The 23,715-nt window shown below is 37.4% G+C and overlaps 1 protein-coding gene across 33 annotated transcripts in view; it reads left to right on the top strand.

Moving 5' to 3' along the window:
• ADGRL2 (adhesion G protein-coupled receptor L2) overlaps nucleotides 1-23,715 on the top strand; it is a 382,604-nt gene that overhangs the window by 184,299 nt on the left and 174,590 nt on the right. For all 33 annotated transcript variants that reach the window (NM_001190477.2, XM_040704627.2, XM_040704617.2 and 30 more), the window contains one exon: nucleotides 22,662-22,703. The gene's annotated coding sequence lies outside the window, so the exon portion shown is untranslated. The remainder of the gene's footprint in view (nucleotides 1-22,661; nucleotides 22,704-23,715) is intronic.

The following is a 23,715-nucleotide window of genomic DNA, read 5'->3' as shown; positions in this document are numbered from 1 at the left end:
CAAGAGCCCTTATGAGCTGTCTTAGCTGTGAGGATACGCTGTGCTGTGGGTTTCAGCTCAAGTTTCATCAAATGGTTTGTCATAATTATACTGTCCCTCAATGTGTATTTCAAGCAAACTCATGTATTTTTAAAAGAATTAAAAAAAAAAAAAAAAGACATTTTTCCAGTTGTTTTCAAGAGATTTCAGTGGAACCCAGTGCTGAATAAATAATTGACGGTACAGAAACACAGAAAAATATATTTTTCTTTTCTGAAACACAAGTCAGGCATAGGACTACAAGAGGGATAACTATGATTTAGAAACCTATAACTTAGTGTTTAATGGATGTGGCGCATTCCTTGCTGTGAAATGTTATAATTCTCATTGAAAGTAAACAACAGAATATTTGAAGGGCATGTTGGCAAGGGTTTTGTGTGGTTCAGAGGTTACATGGAAACAATGACCACCTGAAGACAGTATTATATCTGTGACAAAGAGCAACTCCACTCTGATCATTTCCTAAACAGCAAAAAGGGGGGCTTTTTTATTGTTCCATAGTTTCTGCTGTATCTTGGATATACTCTTATTTCTTCTAGTGAGATGAAATAAGATTTTCCACTCCTCTTCTATCATTCTTAATTAGAAGCATTTTTCCACCCTGCTTTTTAGTCTTATCAGACATGAAGGCTCTTCACTGTATTTGAATACAGCGTTAAGTGAACTGGCGACTCCCAGAAGACTTGATTCTGCCATCCTTTTTCCTGTAGAGATTGATTTTGATACTGACTTTACCCATCCTATGTCATTTCTCTCTTCTCAGTAATTGTATTGAAATCAGTGGGACTATACATATTAGTAACTGCTCACCATATAATGATGTTCAGAGCATGGCCCAGGAGAACTAATAGGTGGCTAGCATGTTAGCCTGCATGAATATAGGTAGCTAAATCTGGTCTATTGAGTAGTTAGCTTAATAGCACTTTTCAGAGTAATTACAGCTTAGAATAATGGAGGCAGAGCTGGATCCTAACATGTTTTCTGACTCTGTTGCTTCTCACGTTCTTTTTCCTCCCTGAAGTTAGCATTTGGCAAAATGTTTCCCTAGAAAAAGAAGGGTATGTGATTATAACCAAATGAGCCATTTGGAACTAGAAAAAAAAGGCAACACAAATCACATTTGTTTATAGCTAGTTTCTGCCTTTGTTTGTTTCAGAAAAGTCTACTGCATCTACTCCTAAATGATTCAATATGACCAACGTGGTCTTATAGTCTATCAATAAGAATAGCTTTTTCTCAGATTTTACTTTCTGTAGCTTCTCAGTGTTTTTCATTAAACAAGAGAACTTGTAAATTTAATTCAATAATTGACATTTTAACTTCATCAATCATCATAATGAACTTTAATAGCTCGGTGTTCACATTATACACACTGTTGTGGTTCAGATGCTGGTTGATTCCTTTTTTGAAAGACTTTTGGAACAATCATTGCTTTTTATGTTGCTTATATGCATTGTAGAGAAACTGTATTGCAAACATTGTTTAAGATTGGTTTTGTTTAAATAAATAGATGTTTCTGTGAAAGAAAGCTTACTTAAGCCGAGACATAAGCGGCTCCAGGTTTGTACAGTTTCTGTCTTTTGCTAACCTTTCTATACATATTCTTTGGATAGTTGCTAGTAGATTCTCTCTTTCAGTTCCTAAAATTGAATATTTTCCATTTTACCATACCAGGATGAATTTGTATCAACAGGGAAGTCAAATGTACTGATACAGAGCATTATCAGTATTAGCCAGTTTTGCCTTGAATCTTGCTGCTGAATAGATACCTCTGTTGAGGTATCTGAGAACTTGACTGTCGCCAATAAAAGATTGATACAGATTGGCACAGATACCCAGAGGCATTTCGTAGCTCTTAAGTAATACATGTGCAAAATGATCTGTGCCCTCTCCATTATACCTTTAGTCTTTCTACTATTTAAGCAGACTGGTGAACTGGGTGGCATGAGCACTTTCAGTGTAGTGGTAGTCTTGTCACCACATCTTTTGCATTGAGTGGCTTTCTTATCAGTTGCATTGGAAGGAAGGCAGCACTCAGTACTGTCAGAGTATTTTTGATCAAAAAATGCGTAGCGTGTGCTTATGTGTGGTTGTCTATTTATACTTTTACACATATATGCATATTTTAATTTGTAATCAATAAATAAATATAAAACTGAGGAAATATCAGAGTATTCATCCAGATCTTAGTTCAAACACACTATGATCAGAGTAAACATGAACGTGTGAAATTCTATATATTATGCAAAAGATCAGAGTAGAGATCATGGTAATGACCCCTCCTGACCCCAGACTCTTCTTGTTTGAAGCTCATTGATAATGATTGCTATGACATACTCACAGACAGTTGTTTAAAGCTGCTGAGTTGAAAATATTCTTTTTCCAAAAATATTTGGCTGAGTCTTTGGTGAAAGTTGCCTTCAGGCAAACACATGGAAAATGATACAGTTTATTAGAGCTTAAACTGTGAAAAACTCTTGATAGCTGATGTTCACACATCACTAATAACCTGAAAAGCTATGGGTTTTAGACAGTGGTATTAAAAGCAAATTCCATGTGATACATTGCACAAGTGCCAATTCTATTCATACAAGGGTCCAAATGTCAAAAATGTATTTAATCAGTTTTCTGAATGTTCCTGTTCATTATTTTGCTGACTTGGAAACCTTGGAGTGTTTTGTATCCATTTCATTATCTCCAAAAAGCATGAATTGTAATGGAATTTACATAAAAATCCTGCTGGAGAGTGGAGTCTTTACCGCACAGTCAGCTGCCCCTGCTAATCCAATCTTCCCCAATGCAGTTGGCCTGGCGGTTGCCAAACTCTAACAGTAGGAATCTCCTTTGTTAAGAAAAGTATGAATTTGAGCTTTAAAATGAGCAGAAGTCTTTTCTATTACTCAGGATGCCTCCTCTTGCTGAGTTTACATGAGATGTCTAGCAGGAGGTGTTATTAAATAGCCTAAAAAATTAGGTAAAAAACCAATTATCTAGAAAAGCGACACAAAAAGCTTAAAGAAATGAGCATTTGAATTTTCATTATTGAGTATCCATGGGACACCACACCACTATTTGAATTATTGTTATTAACCCTTTGCATAAAAAAGGATTTAATACTTTTAATCAGTTTTGAATTGCACTTTGAGGAAAGCACAAGTTGGGAATTTTAAAAAGTCTCCTTCATTTCTTTCAGTGTTATTTCAGGGCTCTCATGTTTGCACTTATCTCAAAAGAGTTCTAACGTTGTATTAGATTTTTTGTGAAAGTTGATTACATGGGCATTTCAGTCTCACCTTCCTTCTTTATTTAGCTGAAATTCCTAATCACTTCAGTGGGTGGTAGACAGGATTCGAGTGTTCCCTTAAATGAATTTCAGCTTCTAAAAATTCTTGGGGTTTGAGTAATGTATTCTTGTTTATTTTTTTCCACTTACAGATAAAATCTAGAGAGCATTCATCATCACCTGGATAGAAATGATTTAAAGCAGTTCACAGTTTAGGCTAGCACCCATTTCTGGAGCTTCAGCAAAACACCAAATTCAGAACACCAATAAATAAATTTAATAGTGATTTTGTGTGACCCTTGCAAAAAGGATTTACATTATGATACACATAGTGCTAGGGAATTCTTCCCAGATCAGCTCTTGCTTTATTGCCAAAAAGCCAGCCAGCTTCCCCTGCCTCAGAAAAAGTGCGTTTTTTCAAATTAACATTAAGGAACCTATGCTCTTTTATTCTTCTGAAAATAGTTTTATAACACTTCAGTCTCCTATTTTATGCTGAAGAACCCTCTGTAAGGGCCTATGCCTGGTCACCAGGGACTCCTCACGCTCCTGCTCAGCTTACTCTCCCAATTCTATTTTGTTTCCTTCTTCTTGTTTCAGTCTTCCTACCAATTCTCTTCACATTTGTTTTCAGAAGGCGTTTTTTGTTGTCACTGTTATCTGTTTTTCTTTGTTTTTGTTATAAACCTCCTAAAAAGAATGTTCAATTTAGGTATTATCAAACAATAAAAAACAGCCATTATGGTGGCACACTTATAAGCTTAGATATCATATGGTCACTACCAGAAATCCTCATTTAGTCTCCTTTGCTTTTACTAGGCTGTATTGATTGCTGCTGGAGGACCAGCCTTTCCAAGACCAATAGCAGAGCAGTCTTATGGCTCTCACCCAAAATGGATTTGCCAAATAATAGCGTTAGAAACCACTGGAATTTCTAATAGCAAAGGCAATAGCAATGTCCAAGAACTGTACACTTTGATTCTGCTCATTTAGACACTGTGCCAAACTCCATGCTCATTTAGAAAGAGATCTGAAACCTCTGACATCAATGGATTTACAAGGGCAGAGTTTACTCCCCACTAATGGCACTGATGAGAATGACACAGTATTAGAAGCTTTTGTTTACCTAAAAAAAAATTGGTTTCCAGAAAAACATGACATCACTCCAGTTCAGACCTATGTAGAAGACACATCGACAGGCTGCTGTAAAATTTGATGAATGCCTTTCTGTATATGATCTACCTTAACTTTTCAAAAGGTATGTATGTATACAGAATTTATTTATCCATCAAGAAGGCATTCTTAAGAATAGTGCAGAGCCTTTTTACCTAGGTTAATACAGGCTTGGCCCTTATCTGCTCATTTTCTGACATACTAGTTAGTTTTTCTGGGAGGAATGAAGCATACAGCAGGGTATGGCCAGGCCCCCTTGAACATTACTGCAAAATTATTGCTTGGGAAAAACTCTGTTTGAAGAGTTGTGGAAGGATTCATGATTGAGGAAAATATAATGAGGGAACCTTTAATATTTGTGTCTACATCTTTAGCTGGTGGAAAGGATGCAGATCCATTAAGCCAACGCAACTGTCCTAATTTGCACCAGCTGAGCTCCTGCTCCTTTGTTTGTGTAGCCTTGTCAGCAACCCCTCCAAGGGAAAGCAAACATTCATTGTTCTTTCCTGGGTCACAGAAAAGTCAGTACAGAAGGATCCCAAAGTTTCCTTATCTCTCCTTCTTTCATTTTCACAACTAGCACTATTGACGCACAAGCTGTTTGAACACACAGTGCAGAACTGAATGCATGTGCTACTGCAGGTACCTGACAGTGGTTGATGGATGACTAATTTTCATGAGCAGAATTCATGTATTGTCATTGTTTCATGCAACATAATTAATGCTACATTAATTCAAAATGTGTAAACTGAAAAAAAAACCCAGCACAATCTGAATCATAGTTAATTTCTGAGAAAACTAAAATCACCTTTTTCTCTATAGATTTGCTCCTTAACCATTTACTTCTTTTAACAGTCATTTCAGACCCTTCATTATTTTATTCTCATAGTGTCACAGAACCTTTTCTCAGTGATCTGTTTTTGCACTCAGTCAAGGCAATGGAATATTTGGATTCGTGCAATACTGTCTGCAAACAAGCTATTAGTGACTGAGAGATGATCATGGAGAGATAGATGATGGTGCCTTCATTTGCATTCTCATATGTACACTCCTATTGCACATTAAGAGTTACATTGCTAGCTGTGATTTTATTATTTCCCATACAGATACTTGCTTGAATTCTCATAGGATATTTTGTGTTCATTAGAATAAGAGTAGCTCTCTTGATTAAGTTGAAATCCATATCATGAAGGGTTTTGGAAGTTATTGAAAAAGATTTTTCAAAGCTGTTTTCCAGGAAACAATTAAGCAGCTCCATCTCAAATGTTGATAGGTACTTCCAGTCATCCAGCTTCTTTCAAAATTAATTAGGAGGTCAATACTTAGTCACCCCTTAATTAGTCAATACTAATTATAATGTAAGAAATATCACAGCAAAGCTGGAGTCCTAGGATCCATTCTCTGCTGAGATTTTAGAACATTTAGGACTCTGGCTGAGAAGTTGGTGCCGAATGTTTCTTGAGACAGTCTCCGATGGGCTTGCAAATCTCATTAAAATGCTGTAACCAGAGTGAAATGTGGTTTGGAGTGATTTCCTTGTCCCTGATGGAAATCACCCGTTCCCAGGATATTGCTATCTCATTTTTGCCAGGGACAATATATCCCTAAGGCTTGCAGAACACTTGGGAGTGAGGGAAATGTTTGGCCTTTGAAATAGACAAGGTTGTGTCAAGAGTCAGTTATTTTGAAAGAAAAAAAATATCCTTAGACTGAGAATCTTTCTAAGTTTATAACTTTTCCCTTCTCAAGCGGTACAAGCAGAGCAGTGGGCTCTGCTTGGCTGTACATTCAGCATTCTATTCAACAACAAAGGATAAATATTTCCAGAAAACCTATTTCTATATTTATTTTCAGAATGATGTCACTTCCTTTCTTTGTACAGCTGGCAAGACGGGATTTTTTTATTATTATTACAGGACTGGAGTCCAAAGCAAACTCTATTTTCGGAGAATACGGGGACACAGCCTCTGTGCTTGCTCTGTCACTGCAGCAGTTTTCACTGCACATGAAACAATGAAGGTTACTTTCCAGTTCTTCACCCAATTTTTCTGTGGTTTTTTGGTCTCATAAAGGCTAAAGAGCATATTTTTTGCTGGGATCCTCATGTGAAAACATTGACAGTCACTCACCAGGCAGACTCCAGTAACAATTAGTGTAAATTGTGCTGCTCCATCCAAGAACATTAATACTTTTAACAATTGTTTTTCTAAAAATAGCTCAACTTTATGAAGATAAAAAATGAACAGAAATATCTATTTCTCTGCTGTCTTCAAAGTATTTTCTAAAAAAAAAATCCTAGAATTAAATGTTTTCTTCAGTACACAAATGCAATACATGTAGTAAGTTTACCAGCTCCTTTGGTTCTGTTTTTATCACCATTACATTATAGAAATGTTTTACATTATATCCCCTTTCATTTACCACCCACCACTTTACCCCCCTGAGAAGAGGTTCTTACGAGGCAAAGTGTTTAGCAGCATCCTACCCACGGTTCAGCTTAAGGGTGCACTTCTATCAAGGACCAAAATGCTGCTTGCTTTATAAATATCTTCCCAGGCTCTTTCAGTTCGAAAGGCCAGTGCTGCTGGGGTTCAGTCACTGGTGGTTAGGCAACCTTTCCTGGCTGCCTACAGCAAACACTCAGCAGGTTTTACCTTCTCCTGCAGGAGACTGAGCACATTCGCTGCACAACATACCCACACACAGGAAAGAAGGGATCTGGCACTGCTTTTGTACCTACAGAGCACAATTAGCTGCATTTCCCCAGCCTTGGTTTCCTCATTATCAGTGTTCCTTACAAATATCTTTTTTAAAATACAAAGATTTGCTTCCTCTTCATTTGTTTACAAGTAATGCTTAACTTCAGTGGTGCAGCCATGGTTTTTAGAACAGGGCTTCTTATCCAGCCAAGTAAACTGGTGCTTTAAGGAAGCAAAGCAGTTCCTCAAAATCACATATGCCTCCAGTAGCTCAGTCATGATGTAAGTCATAGAATTATAGAAGGGCTTAAGTTGGAGGGGACCTTAAAGAACATCTAGTTTAAACCCTTCTGCCATGGCCACCACTAGATGAGGTTGCCCAGGGCGCCATCCAGCCTGGCCTTGACCATCTCCAGGGATGGAGCACCCACAGCTCTCTAGGCAGCCTGTGCCAGGGCCTTGCTGCCCTCTTAACTAAAGGATTTCTTCCTAACATCTAACCTAAATCTCCCCTTTTTCACTTTAAAGCCAGGGTGCTCCTAGTCCTTGCTTCCCACTTAACTATGTGGCCTCTCACTACTGATAATATGCATTTGAATTACATGGGCTGGGAAAACTGCTCCAGACAAGAAAGAAAACAGTATATCACACCTTCATCGCCTTGGGGCATGGGGCAGGTCAAGGCAGGATTAGCAGCTGGTAACAGGTAATGCATCTTTTCACCAGAAAAGGTCAATTTAATCAAAAATGCTCATTCAGTGCCCTAGAAATCTGGTTGAGAACTTAAACAAGGATTTTGGTAGCTAGATTGCCTATTTTTAACATTTTACAGTGTTTCAAACTTGATTTCCTGGAGGCTTAGATAAAGATACCAGGTATCTTGGCTCCGGTACAGGTTTTTTGGCACTTGAGTTGATATGGGAATTTTGTGTTGTGCTTTCCTTATTTTGTATATTGTTAAATTACACCTTTTGAGGTACTCTCATCATTAGTGTCATTTTCTCTCAAATTCTTACAAATGTTATTTTGAAGCACTTCAGATACTTTTGTTTTAATTACATATAATGGTAACTACAATTATTAAAAAAGGCATACCCTTGCAAACCTGGCAAGCTCTTAAAAATCCTGAAAATCCTTAGAAAAGCAAGAAGACAATAAATAAAAATAGCATCTGGGATAAATGTCAACCAATTTTGAAAACATCATTTTGGTTCACTACATAAAAGTAAGCATTTTCATTGAGTCTGACGGCTAAAGGAAAATAATTCCATTGATAAAGCTCTTTTAGATTGCTGAGGGCAGAACCATCTAGTTTTTGGTAAATCTTCAGAACAGCCAATGAAAGCAGGGTCACGAGAAAAAGGAAGTAATCACTTCCATAATATAGAGAGTGCTGAGTTCACGTACTAGCAGTTCCCTGGATGTTAATTACAGAATCTTGAAGTCTATTCAGTATTAAATAAAGAATCAATTCAATGACCTGCGAACAGATGAAATATGAAAAGGCTTCTTAGTCTGCCTTTGTACCCTGATGGAGGCACTTTCAATCAGTGGAAACCAGTACATTCATTTACTTATTAGAAAGTTATTCAAAAAGAACTCCACTATGAACTGCCTATAGAACAAACTAATCTGATGTCTTTCTAGGAAAGGTGAACCTCTAATGTAAGAAATTTACATAATAAAAAAATTTTTGCTGACGTATTGATACACACTGCTGCTATATGACTACTAACAGACAGTAAGGATTAAAAAAAATCACAAGATTTTGTTGTTGATGCAACCTGCCTTATGTCAGTTTGGTGAAAGGAAGGGGGGTGTATGGGTATGTATAAAATAGAATAGAATCATAGAATATCCGCTGTTGGAATGGAATCACATGCATCAAATCCAAATCTGGAAGACAGATTAAACAAATACAACAAAATCAAAATAAAAAGAATAGAAACAGAAGTATGATTAGGAATAGCTGCTCTTAATGGCTAAAATAAAATATGTTCTGAAAATTAAATTATTTTGCTTGATATTTACTGATATGGACTGAGTACACTAGTTCAAAATTTATCCTTTGAGAGCAAAGAGTTTTCAGTCTTCTTTCCTCTTTTCTTTTTCCTTCCTCATCTAGTATTTCTTAACTGTTTAGCTTGTGTAAATTCAGAATAAATGCTTGTCATTTCTCTGTCTTGAAAGGCTGCATTTTAATAGGAGATTTTTGAGGTATGCAGGGTTAATGAATGTTATTTTGTACAGAGTCATGAAAGGATGGAACTGATGTAAAGTCATTCTCTAATTGGCTAAGAGTTGCATTTATTCTCAAATGGAAATGTACTGCTAGCATTTTCTAAGCAAATTATCGCTGAGCAAACTACTGGGAAATGTTTGTGGGAATCTATCTTCAGTGTAGTGTTTACCAAGAGCTCCCTGGGAATTTACAGCAGATTGCTGGTGGTCAGGGTGAGCTTCATAGTACTGCTCTGGTCCTTTAGCCTTGCTGAGTACTGCGGTGAGAGCTGCATGGACGCTGCCTGTATACCAATTTTTCTGCTTGTCGTCATCCCTGCTTTCCACATTACATCTTTGTGTTGTCACTTCTGTTGTCATGAGGGACTGTTTGATTCAGGTTTCAAGAAGAGGGTGAGATTTTTGTTTTTAAATGCGTGGCACCCTTCCAAATGAAAGGTTCTATGTTATAAGAGATTATTACATATCTAGGCCATTGTAGCATAAATCATAGTACTACATTGACATGTACATGTATTTATACAACTGTATTCCAGTCCTGATCCCCAAACCAGGTCAGTCCAACCTCAGACTTAGTGGCTGAATATTTCATTTATCTGCTAAAGAAAACATCAGTGGTTATCTGAGGGAAGTTGAGAAATAGTGAATATGTATACTCTCTGTACAGCAGAATGAAAAGGTAACCATTTTCATATATACGAGTGACTTAGGCTAACATTACTGTTATTAATTCAAAAGACTCTTTAAAACTATATTTCTATTTTTAAAACTATATAATTTCTATTTTAAATATATGTATGTACAATATTCCTTAATACTGCACTTGTAACATAAAAAACCTCACACACATACACACACAAACACACACACAAAAAAAAAAATCTGGCTGAACAGCACATTTATAGTGCTTTGGGGGTCATTCATGCTTTGCTTCCATGCTTTCTTGGTGATGTTTGTTTTGAGTTATTATTTGACTGACAGAACTTGCACTGATCTAAATAATCTAGATACTTTCTCAACACAGAAGAGCTTACGTACCTTTTAATTGCCTGTAATATATTCCAATTTTGGTGTGCATTTGCAACTATGACATCTGGTTCTTTGCCAGACTTTTTGGGTGGCATTGCTCTACACTTAATTTTCAAAGTGTTGAGTGATACGGTCATGGAAAATGCTTCTTCTTTTTTTTCCCCTTAAAAAAGGCAATCATATCGGAGATGTTAAAATTTATGCTAAGTCTATTCAGTGAAACATAAATAGTCGTCACTTGGAGAACTTGCTGTGCAAGGCATGATCCTGCAATATGCTCTTGCAAGAAAGTCTCAGCACCCTCAGTGCTCACTGAGCTGCCTGATGCTCAGCACCTTGTAGGATCTGGCCTCAGAAAAGGAGCATGAAAGGACCCAATGCAAACTGACAAACATTCAGCTGTTCCTTGTACAACTTTTCTTCTCTCTCAAAAGTAACAGTTCAAACAAAGGATTAATTTAGAAAGAAAAAAAATAATTAAAATTGAAAGAAAATGAGCAAGGATGATGCGTGAAAAAGAATGTTAATAAGAGCATTTGAAGAGGCAAAGAAATTAGAGAGATGAAAAACCTGATTTTTCTTTTAAATAACATTAGGAAGGTTGTAGATGTTGTTTAATAATGTCCTTGAATATTTTGCAAGTGGCACAACCACTTCATGAGATGCCAATTGCTGAAACACAGAGTTGTGATTTAAAGTGACAATGTCACCTTAGTTTTAGTCTGAGTGATGGATTTTGTTTTGAAATGGGTTATACCAAACCTAACATGAAGAGATGTGTTTGAATTTGTTTTAATTTCAATTAAAATCACTCCAGTTAAAAACACCACTCCCATAACTTTCTATTTTAATTTTATCTTCTAATGTGAATTCAGATGGGCAGTACAAGATCCAAACTTCTCATCCAGTCAGCCAAGACAGACAACCAAATTTCCCAACTTGTACAGATTAGCTTTGAACATTTCTTTCCTTTTTAACTGAATTTTTAAAATACAGGGGAAGCCTATCCTTAATAGCTTGCACCTGGTCTATGTGAAAACCTACTGTGAAATCCTGTGAGACTGACTGCTATCACTTTATTTTTATTTTTTTATTATGATAAAGTGTAAAAAAAGGCAAGGTGGTGGAAAAGGAAGCCCTAAGTCTTTATTTCATTGTTTTTTAAGTAGCAGATTGCATAGTAAATCAACTTAATTTATGTGCCTTGTTTATTCTTAAATTCTCCAGATTCATTAAAGCCCTGGAACTGCAACCATACAGCAGAAAATGACCTCTTTTCCTGGCTCTTTAATCCATTTTCAAGCTGCATACACCTCTCTGAATATGTGTTAAAGTAGTAGCCTCATTTGACAAGGAGATTTCATAAAGCTTTGAAGTGTATCATTAAAAGGGACACTGTCAATTTGAATTTTTTCAAGATGACCAATTTAACAAAGAAAATCTTTCTTAATGTTGGAGGGTTTTTTTAATTCCTAGAAAATGTCCACAAACTTTTTTGCTCTGTGAATGTTTAGCGGCATTATTTGGAAGACTGGGGAATATTCCTAGCATAGTCATAGTAATTAATCCTGACCACTTTCGTATTCACCCCCACACACGCATCTTTTTCTCTAGCAGGAGCCCAGCCCAGTGCATCCAGCCTGCCTGAGGCCTGTGAATCCTCTTAGCTTTATGTTAAAACTTTGGAACAGGACTACACTACAACATTGCTTTGTCCTGATCTGGGGCACTGTGCTTATTTTCCCTCTCTGCCTGCTGTTTGGCGAGGTTTTCAGCTCTGATCTTTGCAGCGTGTCTCCAGCAGCCCCCTGCCTGCGGAGCTGCTCTGCCAACCACCCTTCCTGTCATGGGTCCTTGACAGATGAGCTCTGCCAGATGTCACTGCCACGGTTCTGGATATTTCTGCTCACAGCTGTCCATCTTACAGCTCTGCTGGAAATTACTGTCAACCTACAGGGACGAGAGAGAGAAGCACGTGCCTGTATGTTAACCACCTCAATTGCATTGCCTGTTAATTGAAAGAGTTTTTGTCCTCATCTCCCAGCCAGTCTCTGGGATTGCAGTCTTGCAACGGAGGGGCAGAACAGGCACTGGGAAGCCATAGCGGCAAAAGCTGGGGCAGCTTTGTACTTCAATGCACATGAACCAGAGCACAAACTACCTGTGCTAAGTAAACAGGGAGAAAATTGAATGAAAAGGGGTCTTTTATCTTTTTCAGCTACACTGCATGACAAGCTTCTAGATGAGAAAATGGTATTCATTCTCCCAGTGTCTTTTTAAAATATATATGTTTTTCCCAGTAAATTTTTTTAAACTGAGAATATTTTATCCAAGCGATTAAAGTTACTTTTTACTTTTGCAAGTTGGGCACAGAATATTTAAACATCAGAGAGAGAAGGAAGCCAAGATATGATAATACCTGACAGTTTATGGGAATGTGTTTCAGATTACAAGCAAAGCATGTGCATGCACAGATGAATACAGCAGTGGTTTCTCTTCAACATTATGTAATGTTCTTTCATAAAAGAAAGAAGTGAAGGCTCCCGCTATTCTGTTCAAAGGAAAGACGTTTATATATTTTATATGGCACTCTTTATACTGCTGTGTTATGGTATGTAATATATTGAAAGTTCTCGGTCTGTGATAGACCCCCAAAGGGTATACATGTAGGTCTGGGAGATGAAAAAAAAATCAAAGATGTGATCTCTTGACAGAATTATATAACCTTCTCACACTGCCTCTGAACCTCATTGAATCCTCGAGGTGACAGAAAACTGGCAAGCTAAGTAGAAGCAGCTGCTTGCGATGGCATGCCTAAGATATATGAATCTATTCAGTGTGATCAATGGCTGAATGCTCAACAGCCCAACTCATTGATCACCACGATGACCCCAGTTCCTGCTAAGTCCATCAGGTTGCTGTGAAGGCTTAAGGAAGGAGGGAGTGGAGGGTGGAAAGCAGGACATAAGAAGCAAAGAGAGGAGACAGATAGAGGCACGAGCCCTCCTCATAAAAGCTAGTCAGGAAATTGCAAGGCTCATTACTATGTGTGCGGTACTTGATTGCACTGAAGTTTTGCTTTAAGGTGCATACCTGAATAAGTGCAGCAAAATTTTCCTCTGTGCACATTCTGAATTGCCATGGAAGCCTGCCTTCTATGGAATTTCCACCAGGGGTGAGGGGCTGGTGTTCTTCATGCTCCTTTGGCAGTCCCAGCCATAACACACATGTGCGTGCATGTGCACATTAACCTTACTTTTTATACTGTTTCCGCAAATGTTCTTTAAAATATTGCATGTAATAAACAAAACATGAACCTACAGCATATGCCAAGTTTTGCCAAAGAAAGCAACAAGGACAGAGTGCAAGCAGAGTGTTTATTATATGAACATGTAAAAAGGGCACAAGTGAGTTTTATTAAATGTCTTCTCATAGGCAAAAACAATTAAACAATTGAATTGTTTTACAAAAGGAACTATTCTAGTGCAGTTGCATCATGAAAGGTGACTATGAAAATGGCATAACGAGTTTCCACGTGCTTTGAGTCTCGGAGGATTTAACTAATTTTCTCTGTTCACTAATAAAAACATATTTTAAAGTTCACATCAGCTGCAAAAGGCCAAACTGGGTTCCTTTTATGTCATGCATCCTGCTATTACTATAGATGTTCCCAGTTAAATCTTAGCAGTTTTTCTGATGCCTTTCATTGGGATAGTTCAGTTTTAGTATAAAACAATTTAAACGTACTGAGGCTGCATAAATATCATTGTTGATACAGTAAGTAATGCCAAAAAAGAATTCAGTTCACTCCATCAGAAGTGGGAATAAAAACACTTTTTCCACTAAAGTAATCATACATGAATGTGAATATACACAAGGGGCCTGATCCAGAAGTGAAAGTCTCTCCCAATAACTTAGAAACTGGATGTAGTCCAAAGAGCAGATCTGTTGAACAGAAACAGTACATTTCATATTGGCAGTTTTGAGCACAGAAATGCCCTGCAAAGGCAAATGTCTTGGAGGCTGTTGTTTAATGTAAGGCTCGACTTGTTTCACAGTGCTCTATTCTGAAGGAAAAATAGGCTCTCATATACAAGTTGTTTAGCTTTACATCATTAAAAAATTGTATGAATTTGAGCTACTTGCCATCAGTATGCATGATGCACTGATTATGAGGCTTGCGCTTAGAGCCAAAGCCAAAGCAGAAGAGATTAATTTCCGTTTTTACCAGGAGAAAGCCACATCACTATTTGTTATAGTATTCTGATTAATGCATTAATATTTTTTTTTTCATTTTCACCAAATTTCCTTTCATTATATAGCAGTCAGACTATAAATATAACCATTAGTAAGATACAATTTCCAAGTACATAAAATCAGAGGAAGAGGTGCTTTCTTTTGCCCTGGTGCAAATAGGGAGTACTTCTAGTAGTACCATTGAGATTACAGCATTGTAACAGGGAGATCAAATTGAATTATTAATCTTCCTTCCTACCATATCTCCATATCCTCATCTCCAGGTCCAAATATTCTTTGCTTTTTTATCGCTTCTAAGTTAACAAAGATGCACTGTGGTAGTGATAACTCTTGGATAACACTGTCATGAAAATTACTGAATTAACTGGTTGAATTACAGTTCCTTATTTCATTATATGACTGGAATATTGAGCCATCTCATTTTTGTTTCTCAGTGTAAAACACCTAATAATCATCATAGCAAATTATTTCACTTTGACAGATGTAGTGTTGAGGTTTGAATGAAAGGAAATAGTAAACCTAAAAAAATTATTTGCAAAGATAAAGGAACTATTCAGTTTGTTCACCTTTACCTCTGATGAGTGCAACCATTTGCACCTGCATAAAGTGTGACTTGTAACCCCAAATTTATTTATATAACACATACTACTAATATGGTATTTTATGATTGAGTTTTTGACCTCAATATGGCCGTGTCAAATTCTGCAGTTGTCTCAGATGTTCTTTGTGAGACTTCACTGAATCCTCCAGTAAAAATACTGCATCGGGAGATAATTTTTTTGAAAATTTCCCAGGATTGGTCTTGTATACCCCACCAATTCCAGATGAGTCTTTTCTGTTATTAGCTGTTCTTGTTAGCAGGACTACTTTCCACTACACTTCTGGCCTGGGTAAAGCTTTATCTTACTGTTGCTGGGGTCTTCTGTTATGGATTCCCACTACACCTCTTCACTCAGTCCTGTATCTTAAAGAGAAATTTCCTCATATTTATCTTAAGGCAGAAGAAATATCATGCATGTCATTTTGCTTGACAGTCACAACACTTGCATGAAAGTCTTTGCAATTGCATTTCCTGCAGCAGAGTGGGAGTGCAGTCAGTAGGCCCAGAGGAACTTCTAGGCACACACAGCTGAGAAATTCCTGCTGTTCACTTCTGTCTTGCCTGTAGGCATTTTTTAACAGTTTTCAGTTCAAGTGCACTTTTACCTCTTGTTTATTTTTAATTTGTCTAACAACATAATATTACCTTCAGGGAGTATTAGTGCTACAGTAAGAGCATACATAAATTCTGTATATACATATATGCATGTATGCATGTGTGTGTTTATTACAAAAAAGGAGCAGTGCCTCCATAGTAGTTCCACTCTCCAGCTTAGTTAAGATGTAAAAAAAAATAGTAATAAATAAGATGATTGCTTGCCTAAATGAAGGAAATAAGGTCTGTATTGATCAGACTTTATAGAAAGGTTCTTCAGACTTGAGTGCTGGGTTCCATCTCCTCTTCCTGAGGTGGGATGTTGAGGCTGCAAAGAATTGTCCCCCAAAAAGGTAAACCCAGGTAAATGCCCCTGTTGGTGAATCTGGAGGAGGATCTGAGATATACCCACAGCACAGCAGCTTGTGGAGAGTGTGCCTGCAGCAGGAGGGGTGCTGCCAAGCAGTGGGAGGATGCCAAGGGCAATCCTGGTGCCAGGTTCTCTGAAGTGTGTTTTGGAGCTTATAGAAAATATAGCTTGCTATCCTCAGAATGAGGGAAGAGGTCAGGTTAGCAAAGGAAATAGCTACTTGAAGAAGGACTGAAGAAGGAAGAAGGGGACAAACTATTAGTGAAAGATAAAGGAACCTCTGGTAAATGGTTTGAAAAAGTTTTACTTCTAATTATTACAAGTAAACACAAACAGGTAAAGTACTTCATAAAGTTTAAAGTACATTAAGAAATCAGCTTTATATATATGTTATTGACAATATTTTGGACTAGGTCTTTCATACAATTCTAGACAAAACTCAAAAGGTTGGGCAAATATGGTCCATAACCGGAATATATAACAAACATTTAATGTAATCCCAAAAGTACCAGCCTTAAATTTGGTTATATTTTGTAAATTCATAAAATGAACATATTAAACAGCAATGTGGAAAGAAGAACAAATACTAAATGTCCTTCCCCACATTTTCAGATCACTGCTGTTCTGTGCATGTTTCTTAGACAGTCTTTGAGCCTATGCAGAATATTTCCTCTCTTCTGTACTGCGGTAAAATCCCATGTGGTCCAAATACATCTCCTAATGACCAGGCACTGTTCTGGATGGGGGTTGCAATATCTTTTACAAATATCTCCAGTTTAAAAACTATTCAAACAAGGAATATATTGTTTGGCATAGACTCCCAGTTGTATATGGCATAGATAATTACAGCACTGTAAAATTATTGTTATTATAAAGACCATGCACCAGATTCCCAGCTGGTGGAAATCAGCATAGCTCTTCCCATGTTACATGAATCAACTTTTAAATGAATTTTCTAAGTGGAACAAGTTACTACAAACATTTTGTAATCTTCAGCTACGCATGGATATTGAATTTTTTAGGTATAAGTTGCTGGGTTTTTGTTTTTTTTTTCATTTCAATTTTAGTGCAGAATTACAAACTGAACTTTAAATGATCTTTGCATTCTCTATGGCATATTGTTTGGACACATTATTAAAACTTACATAGTTATATATAAAGCTTATGTGATATATACAGTGCTGCAAGGAAATATCTATTTTAAACTCCTGGGACCAGTCCAGCAAACACAATTTTTATGTGTACGATTAGACCCACTGATTTCAGAGGGATTTTGAGTACATCTCCATAAATACTGATGGGAAAAGAGCACTGGAGATTCTGTAACCTGTAGTTTCTCTTTCAGAACAACCCTCAAAATATAGAAGCTTTGCTGATGGATTAGGAAACAGTATTGTCACAGGAGGACCCAAAGGAGGCTGTGGGGATGCTCAGAGGGCTGGAGCACCTCTCCTAAGGAACACAGGCTGAGGGAATTCAGTCTGGAGAAAGGAAGGCTCTGGGGAGATCTCACTGCAGCCTTCTAGTGCTTAAAGGAGCCTGCAGGAAAGATGGGGAGGGACTAGATTAGGGAGTGTAGTGACAGGACACAGGCAATGGTTTTAAACTAAAATGGGATAGGTTGAGATAAGGTATAAGGAACTAATTCTTCACTGTGAGGATGGTGAGAGAAAGTGCCCGGAGTAGCTGTGGATGTTTCATCCTTGGAAGCGTTCAAGATCAGACTGGATGGGGCTTTGACAACCCAGTCTAATAGGAGGTGTCCCTCCTATGGGTTGGAACTAGATGATCTTTAGGATCATTCAATGATTCTTTTATTCTATGATTGTATGATTCTTTGATTCTGAGATTCTGTGATTCTATGACGTGCCCACAAATATTAGGTTTCAGCACCCTCATTGGAGAAGTCTCCCTATAAACTCAGAAAACATGCCGTGTAACGTGAGCTTTCATGTTACATGTCACCAGATCTCCTGTTGTATGAAAAGTACACTGGGTACAGTTTTTGAGGTATATTTTCATAACAAGGCAAAGTTTTTATATTCTTTTGTATCTCGAGCTATGAAGCCTCTAGAAAATCTGCTATGTCTCACAAGGATGTTCACTGTAGGGAGTGACTTTATATTGCATGGTCAGGGAGACTGATCATACTTCATTATCACTGACAAGATGTAGCATGGTTCTGACTCTGACTGACTCCATTATGTCTCTCTTGGACAGCAGTGGCCCAAGCCAATGCTTTACCTCCCCAGTAGTAATCCAAGACCTTATTTGAAGATGAGCTGTGATAGTTTATTACTTGCAAGCAGATGAACATCTATGAAAAGTGCAAGTAGAATCAAAAAGCAGTGTAGAATATTTTCTCTGACGTAAAAAAAGCAAAATGAACTAATATTCTTTTTAAAGGCAGTCTTCAAAATGTGCAGAATTATGTTTTAATGCCCTTTGTCTATCATTCTTTCCTATATGTCTGACTGCAACCCAATCTAATTCAGTCCATCTAATGCATTTCTAATGTGTTTTTCATCATAGAAGCTAGGCACCATTACAAACTTATCTCTGCTCGCACTTTACCTTGATGATGACATGTTTTAAAACAAGATGATATTCTATGTCAGAAATATCAAGATTTCCCATAAACTGAACTCAGTCACCCCCCGGTACTTTTAGCTTCCTGACTCTTCTTACTGTCTGCATTTCAATATGTAGTCCCCAGTATCTACTCATCACTCCTAATTACTTTTCTTTTTTAGCCTGTGTTCCTGGTTTCTGGGCACAGAAGTTTACAGAACTATGATGTAGTCTGACAAAGCATTTAATCAGGACTAGGTAATTAAACAGAAAGGTTTTCAGGGCAGGGTGGAATACAGGAGGAACCATATTGTCTGCCCAATTACTATGTTTCCTGTTCTCAGACCTGACACAGTTCCTGCAGGGACCAAAAGACCTGCCCTTAGTTTGCTGGGAAGCGTTACTGAACAAGTAGCAGCCATGTGAAAAAGGGAGTGGTGGCAGAAAAACAACATAGTATCAGTGAAGTATGAAAGATTTAAGGTATACACACTTGTCATCTACTAAAGCCTTTGTCATCAGGGTGCAAACCTCTAGAAATATTTGTGGGTATGGGTGATGGGCAGGGGAAACCTACCCATTAATTCCTAAGAAGTGTTATCAGATGCATCAGGGTTTGGCTGTAAATTTGACTACACTGCTGTGGTGCACAGAGAAATGAGTGAAGAAATATCTGATTAAAGTGTATATCGCTGCTGAGGCAACTGAATGTTGCCATAGCAATTGAGATGAAATGTGCAAAGAAGTGAGATAATTAAATCTAACCCCTTTAGTAGTTTTGATAGTCAATGCACTGCCAATAGGAAAAGTTATCTACAGTGTTAAAGATAAAACATATTCCTCGTGGAAGTATTCCTTGCTGGTATTTTGTTGATCTCTTTCTAAATACATTGCTTCAGGTAGCTAATTTGAATGCTCTCTTTAATAATCGAATACAGCTTTGACCTTGGTATGTAACGGCCTAGAACCTCTGCTGACTTCTTGTATCATGGGAACTGTCTACACAAAGTAACCAGAATGTTTTCATTCCCTTCCCACTGCTTGCAGTACAGTAAAGCCAGGGCTGTCACGTCAGGACTTACAGTTCAATAACATCTAGAACGTGCTGCCCTCTTCAGGAGCCTGCAATGAAAAATAGAAAATTTTGTTTATTGATTCTGCAACTGCAGTGAGCAAGCAGGAACTACAGAACTGAATGAGGTTTTCTGACACTTCTAATGCCACTGCCAGAGACACGGAAAGTAGTTGCAACATTAATAGACAAATTAGATTTGAAAAAAAGCAAATCAAAAACTTGTTAGCGGTTCTCAAACCAGATTTGAGATTCGGGTGCTCATGCTCACATCCACTCTGGTTGTTTTTTTTTTTTTTTGAATCAGTGAAAGCCAAAGCTAGGAGAAGCCTTGACTCACTTCTGAAATAATAATCCTCCTCTATACACAAGCAAATAACCTGTTATTAAAAATGACTTATGTCTAAAAAGAACTCATACATTAGCTGTCATACTAAACTTATTTTATTTTCAGCTGCTCTGCTCCTGTGAATCCATGTAAGGATTTAAGCCATGATTTAGCAGAACATTAAGGCATGTACTTAACATTAGTCAAAAGCTGCAAAGACCGTAGTGTGAAAGTCCTGACCAACTTGTCTGTCTCGAGGTTGCATGATGTGGCTGATATGTCAGGGATGGGCCCATAGTTTTCAGTCCGTGGCTTACAGTGTTGTAACTCACACTGTGGAATCTTAAGCATTAAAGATTAGATCTAGAAGCAAAATCCACCCTTCCACAAATATAATTCCTTTTGAGGTCAAGGAGAACTTTTGTTCATTTATGAAATGGTGACATGTTATTGGTTTACAAATAGCTTTGAAAAAAATGATTATGGCTTTGGGGCAGGGGACTTGCAAGCCATGCAGAGGAAAGTCAAAGGATTACTTCACTGCAATGAATGGATTTTTTCTGTAACAATCCTGAACAGGCAGGATATTGATGGTCACCTCCCGCAGATGAGGTGCCTGCAAACCAAGAGGCTGAAGAGTGGGATTTGGGGACACAGAAGCTTTGGGGAAGGGCTCAGCTGAGAGGAATCTTCAGAAGGTTTGCTTACGTGCAGTACTGCTCCTTTGGCTGAGGGAGACCCTGTTTTCCTGAGTCTCAGAAAAAAAGCAAGGGAGATATTTTCTGCTATGTCTCACATGAGGCACCATACCAAAGATATGGCCCACAAAGAACAGAGCAAAAGTGGCTCTAAGCCATCTCCATAGCTGCTCAGACTCAGGGCTGGATACAGGCCAATGAATCTCCGTGCAAATTAGAGCAGCCCGCGGGGACTCTTCTGATTTACATTAGCTTTATCCAGACTCCCTGTATCTTGTGCTGTGCTGCAGCCTAGATTGGGCCTGGATTTCTGCAGCACTGAGCACTGTGGAAACCCCCTTTTTGCCCAAGGAAAACCCCTTGAAGGTAGCACCTGTCTGGGGAATTCCTCTCTGTCTGGACACTCCCTTACCTATCAACAGTGACATTTAACCCAGCAGTGTGTGCGGTCATGTTGAGAGCCCAGAATCAGTATGACATTTAGTTCAGTTTGTAGCTTTCTTCTCTAAAGGAAATAGCACTACCTAGATGACAATAGTTTTTCGAAGTGGTTTGTGACTGTATCTCTTGGTTATAGTAACATTTTCTAAGCATAATTTTAAATTGAATCCCTTAATTCTCTCCCTTGCATATTTACTTTGGATTTAATTTTCTCAAAGAATGAAACTAGTGAAGAATTAAAAGTGGGTTATAATTATTTTTCTTCCTTTGGCATAAAACTCCTTATTTTACCTCTGAAAAACATGTACAAGTCAAATCCTATACCCTACCTGGCCATTTCAGTGGGAGTAATGTTGTATTTTGTGTGAGAAATTAAAGCAAATTTTAGTCTATTGTCCTGATAACTTTTTATTCTTGAACTGTACAACTGGGACATGTAGCACAAGGTTTTATAGAAAACTCAAAATCCTCTCTGTGCAGATACTGAGGGAAAATGATCACTCTGCTCAGCTTTTAGTTAAAGGAGCTGGTGGCAGCGGTTCCTTTCTGTCTAAAGAGAACAGAATCGCTGCTTTGTCAGGTGTAAGTGACTGAAAGGGAGAATGGAACAGAAGAAAGAACAGAGTTGACTAGTATCTTCTCTTTCATTCCCAAGCCCAGTGAAGGCATGCTGATGAGGTGTATGATGTACTTCATACTCAGCCTAAACATTGCAAACTTAGAGCTCACTAGCACTATTTCTCTACATCAAAATGTAACTGTTGACTAATTATTTTAATAGCCATGAAAATATTAAAAATACACATATATGCAAAGTTTTTTATGAATGAAGAAGAAAATCTTTAACGTATTGCTGAAAATTGTCTCCTTGTACCTTGACCCTTTAAGCACATGTTTTCCCTTGTTTTCTCTGACTCCATAGAAGAGTGACAGCCAGCCCATGGTTTTATTTTCAAAAGCACAATCACTGGTTGGATGCCAAGGTCCTGTGTCCATATTTTATGAACACTGTACAGATAAATTCCAGCTGGCATGCAGTTCTACATACAGATACACATCATAGCTCGAGTTTTTTTTCTAATCTGGTACCTGCTAACTACATGTAATATATATATTCAAAACTACATTAAACTATTGATCTATGATTTGAGCACATATTTTCTTTTTTTTTTTTTTTTTTTGTTTTGATACTGATGCATTGGTTGGCAGCTAGAATCCCTGCAGACGAGAGTATGATAACTAATAATAATTTCTTTGCTTTCTAGGGCCTTTATGGCAGAATGATGAATTCTATCTTTCCCAGAATGGTAAGCAGAAAACTATTTCTGTTTCTGATAACGAAGTATATAAGGTAAATTATTTTAATAAAAGATTACCAAATTGCTTGAGAAATAACTGTACTGTATAATTTCATAATTATACAGCTTATACAACTGAAAATATTTGAATATTCAAATCCTGTAAGCTACCTTGAACAGATTTGCCGAACATTATACTAATTCTTCAAAAGAAAATAAGTCAGGATTTAGCATATGTGTCAGAAATGCTACTGACCTCAGGATGATCAACTTTTAATTTTTCTGCAAAATTTCTTATATATATTCCCATACACCTAAAAACATTTTCATTCCATCAGGAGAGAACATAAATATCTCTTCTTTAGGTTGGAAAAGGGTGAGTTCCATAGTATGTGATGCTATTTGAATTGTATAGAACTGATCTTTATTTATGTTTCACTAGGGCTTTGCTCTATCTGTGAATTTAAAAATACATATTTTCCAAACAGAGTCATCATTTCTTCTGCATGCCATCATATTGTTAAAAAAAAAAAAAAGACTGTTTCCTTTGTCTGTCCTTTTTTTTTTTGATGGCTGGAAAGGCAATATTTATTTTACCCCTTGATCATTACGTCTTTACAATCAAATAAAAAGAAAAATTCATCATACTGTACATGTAAAGGTCATCCTAAAATAACATGTCTGAGCAAACTATACTGAATCCTATGAGTATGTTCCTAAGGAGAAATGTTTTTCAACAGGTCTTGGGCATTCACTTTGTAAAAAAAATATTTCTTTCCCACTACACAAAAGTGTGGCCTGAAATCAGCATAAAACCATCATGAAGTGAAACTACTGTTAAAATGGAAAGAAATATTACTCAAAAAATATCCCATCGGAGCACAAATTCCAACTTGAAATGTGACTGCTTCTTAGTGTTACACTTGAAAGATCTTCCATCTAATCCCAAAAGGAACTCAAGACCCTTTAAAAAAAGAGATTATTCACATACCTTAACATGTAAGAGCATAACACAGTGATA

The sequence above is a fragment of the Gallus gallus genome, chromosome 8 (assembly GCF_016699485.2).
Source record: "Gallus gallus isolate bGalGal1 chromosome 8, bGalGal1.mat.broiler.GRCg7b, whole genome shotgun sequence".
Lineage (NCBI taxonomy): Eukaryota > Metazoa > Chordata > Aves > Galliformes > Phasianidae > Gallus > Gallus gallus.
This window is presented reverse-complemented; position numbering and strand designations above follow the sequence as displayed.